This window comes from Tasmannia lanceolata, unplaced genomic scaffold, assembly GCF_043159265.1.
Source record: "Tasmannia lanceolata isolate RefF3 unplaced genomic scaffold, GAP_Taslan_0.1 ptg000895l, whole genome shotgun sequence".
In the NCBI taxonomy this organism is placed as follows: domain Eukaryota; kingdom Viridiplantae; phylum Streptophyta; class Magnoliopsida; order Canellales; family Winteraceae; genus Tasmannia; species Tasmannia lanceolata.
The window spans coordinates 7,708-12,500 of NW_027519560.1; positions in this window are offsets into that span (position 1 = coordinate 7,708).

Genomic DNA, 4,793 nt, shown 5'->3' on the forward strand with positions numbered 1-4,793 from the left:
TAGTCACACCACTCCAATTTTTTTTTTGAAAAAAAAAAAAATGTCAAGTAGCCTTCTTCAGAATATACATATTATTACTAGGAACGGGGCACAAACAATTCCTGACATCTCGCCGAAAAACAGTATAAAGAAAAAAGCTTTTCATTATTTTTTTGATCATACATAATTGCATCGATCAACAATAGTTCGTCTCTTTTTACCAATTTGATGGATCCATGTATCTAGAAATTCATTTCGGACAATTGAACCTTCTCAAACTGTTTCTTTTTAAGAACCAAAAAGATTTGTGCCAGAATAACAGATACCAAAAAGAACAACAACCCTTGGACACGTAATGGATCTTGAAGTACTATTTCTGCATCTCCCTGACCAAATCCACCCACATTAGGATTACTCGTTAATGGTTGATCAAGCTTGATAGATTCACCCTCTGAAACAAGAAGTTCCGGTCCTGGAGGTATAATATCAATTACTTGGTGTCCATCCGATGCATCAGCTATGGTTATTTCATACCCCCCTTTTTCTTTACGTACTATTCTGCTTACTATACCCGCTCCTGTAGCATTATAGACTGTATTGTTACTCTTACCCCCATCGGGATAAATCTGGCCCCTTCCCCTGTTCCCACCTACGTATATAGGATATTTTAAGAAGTTAACGTCTTTCTTAGTAGCAGGGTCCGGAGAAAGAATGGGAAAGACGATTTCACTATATTTCTGACCAGGAACAGGACCTATCACAAGAATATTTTTTTTAGTGGGGCGATAACTCTGAAAAGACAGAGTGCCTATCTTTTCTTTCATCTCGGGAGAAATACGATCGGGGGGAGCTAATTCGAATCCATCGGGTAAAATAAGAACAGCCCCCACATTCAAAGACCCCTTTTTACCATTAGCAAGAACTTGTTTCAGTTGCATATCATAAGGGATTCTAACAACTGCTTCAAATACAGTATCAGGAAGCACAGCTTGTGGAACCTCAATATCCACGGGTTTATTAGCTAAATGGCAATTGGCACATACAATACGCCCAGTTGCTTCTCGTGGATTTTCATAACCCTGCTGCGCAAAAATAGGATATGCATTTGAAATAGATGTCCTAGTTATTACATATATCATGATCGATACGGAAATGAATCGAGTCATTTGTTCCTTTACCCAAGAAAAGGTATTTCTATTTTGCATGGTCCAATCATTGATCCCGGAAATTTCTACAATAAATTAGGTAGGTAGCTAATATAGTTAGTATAGTATAGTTCCCTATCCACGATTCTGATATTGTACTGGAATAATTGTACTGGAATATAGGAGGAATCGAATTCCCTGGACGGGTAAAAGTATAAAGAGTGGGATTATTTGATTGATATCAGCGGATCAAATGAGTTCTTCATTCATTCATTGAATGATAAATGACTACAAGTGAAGGAGATACACGATTTAAATAATGGAAGATCCAATATTTCAAAATTGTATCTAGAATGACTGGAAAGGTAGAAACAAGACCAGATATAATTTGATCGTTATGGGAAAATCCAAAATCTTTGTAGATCGAGCCAATCATTAGTTCCCAACCATAAGGCGAGTGGAATCCGATACATAAATCAGTTAATAAAAGAATAGAAAAAGCTTTTATTGTGTCACTTAAGTTATAGAGGAATTCCTGAACCCAAGAATTCAAAATGAGAAGTTCTTCATTACCCAGAATAGAATAACCGCTTAGAATAGCGAAACAGATTATATTTGCCGAGAAATCCAAAATGATATGGATATGATCTTCATTGTGCATTTTGATCAATTGTATCGTTTCTTTGTGGATTCCTATACGAAACTTTTGTATCTGTGTCTCCTGGTAGTCCTTTATCATTTCGTCCAACAGGAATAGTTCTTCTAATTCTATGAATCTTTCTAGAACGTTATTTTCTTGAATATCATTCAAAAAAGTTTCGGATTGCCTGGTATTCCACCAATGAGTAACCCAAGGTTCCAGACTTTTATTAAATGAGAGAGAGATCCACCAGGGCAAAAAGACTATAGATGCAAGATATGGGAGGGGAGTCAATGCTTTTTTCTTTTTTGGCACTTTTTTTTTTTCATTGTTTAGTCCTTGGATCTGGAAAGAATATAGAAATAGAATCAAATAAAAATGAAATGAAAAAATAAGGGCCCATTTCAAATGAAAGAAATAATCAAATATTGTTTCCAGATATCCCATGGTCAAATTCGAACCAATTGCATCTTCATTTGTTCCTTTCGATGAATGCAACCACTTGAAGTAATGAATATTATTCGGATTTTGAGACAAAAAAACTCCCCCTCGATCAATCAATTATTTCGAAATGTTTGGCTGGCTACCCACAGCCCAGGAATAATTGAAGGGATATTTTTGAAGAATATTGATGATGAAATCCGAAAGGAGTGGCAAAAGGAGAGAGAAATTGGATGGTTATGAAAGATCCAATCGTTTGGCCATCAAGGAGCAAAAGAGAGGATAAGATAAAAAGAAAGATCGATTGACAAATGACAAAAGGGAGATAATTTATGAGAGATGATCCATCTGTATCTAACGTATCAATTCAAAATATTGGGCCTAAAAAGATGAATTCTGTACTGTATTCCGAAATGTTCTGATATGTGTGATGAATACATACTTATTGGACTTCTTACTAATATGAAAGAATTGAGTTGAGTTCCATATGCATAAAAATAGTTTTGGTGGACAAAACTTGCTTCTTATTATGGTTGTTCCATATATGCCTGCTTGCTTGCTTTATTCTATAGGCCACAGTACAGCGGCATTACCAACAGAACGGGTGAAATAGAATCTAACATGATTTGCTCGAATGAACGTTCCGAAGAAACTTCGCTTATATTAAAAGTAAAAGGGGATTCCTGAGCTCCTTCCCTCATACTGAGAAAGAAAACATTCATTCTTCATCACAGTTTATTTCAAAATACTTCAATTGGTACACGCAAGAAATAGGCCGATTCGGCAGCTTTTTGTTCAATTTCTCGTGGAGTCAAATTCTCATCAGTTCGAGTCAAGGGGATAGCTCCCTGGCCTCTAATTTCCATATAAAGGACACGACGGGAATAAAGGCCCTCTTTAACTTCCATTCTGATCGACTGGATATCTCTCATAAGAAATCGAAGGAAGATTCGACGATTTATTCCAGGAAATCCCCAACGAAAAATACACACGACCCCTTCTTTTCTATCGAATCGATCATAACCACTACCCACATTCCACGAAATTGTGCACCACAAATAGGAACTAATGAACAGACCCGCGATCCCATAAAAAGACATCACGATCCCTTGTGGAAAAAAAATTATTTGCTGAGACGGGAATAAGGATATCAAATTCCTACCAAGATAACTGGAAGTTCCAACCAATAAGAATCCTAGCGAACCTAAAAAAAGGATAAAGGCCCAGCAGAAATTACTTGTTTTTCGAGACCCCGTTATAAGTTCTATCCATATACGTTCTGATCGCCAGTTCATACTAGATCCAGTTGCATTCTATTGGAATTGAGAGAATAAGCCAAATGAATTTGACTTTACCTTTTTGGCTCCCGAAGTAACTCTCATCAACTAGCACTATTATGATGTGAACCCTTAGCAGTAATTCATCGAATTGGTTAGATATAAAATAATAACATCCCCTTCATATGATCCCATTATGTATATCTACATAACATATAGATACATTTACTTTCTATTTCAGATATAGATATCCGCCGATCTATTTTAAAACAGCTATACCCGCATATACATGCATTTATCCATAGATCATGTATCTGCATGCATAACATAACAGCCTTTTCCTTTTTATTTGTTATTTGTATTATTTTTGTGTTCGAGGGGAGCCACATATCGTACCATATTCCACTAAATAGGTATCTGTATTATGATCCAAGTCCAAGTGTTGAAATAAATTGATGAGATTTAGTCCCATCGGATCTAAACAATCTTGTTTTTTTGAACATGAAGAGATAAAGACGCCATTGCAATTGCCGGAAATACTAGGCCCACTAAAGGCACAAAAATAGAGGGTAAGTTGAGATCTGTCATAGAATAGGTGCCTCGATTTAATATTTGTACCTGTTATAAAAGATATCTCCTGTTATAAAAGATATCTTATGATAAGTCTATCTATTATAAGTATTATAAGTATATAATAAGTTCAAGGAATGTAGAACTAAATAAATGTACCTATTCATCTTTCTACACGAAATATACGTATGATAATCCGCTTTATTATTCTTGTTCTCCCGTCCTTATCTTTTTATTTTAATAAGGAGAATAAGGGGTTTATTATGAGTTCCCCAAAAATTCGTTAGAATCTGATCCAACAGGAATTCATAGTCAAGTCAAAAATGGAGGTTCTCGGGAGATATAGAAATATACAACACTTCGATTCGATTTATTTTATTCTATTATAGGTTTTCATTACTTGAATTTTGATTCAAAGGAAAGAAACCATGTAGCTGAAATAATTCACTCAGAACACCCTTTAAAGGATTACGTGGTACGATTGAATCGAATAAGCCCTTATGGAATGAATACTCAGCCGCTTGTGAACCGTCGGGTACTGTCTTATTCAATGTTTGTTCAATTACTCTTTTACCCGCAAATGCAATGTAGGCATTGGGCTCGGCAATAATGATATCTCCCAACATACCAAAACTGGCTGTCACTCCACCGGTTGTAGGAGATGTAAGGATTGATACATAGAATAACTTTTTATTTGATTGATAATTATATGAAGCGGAAGATATTTTCGCCATTTGCATC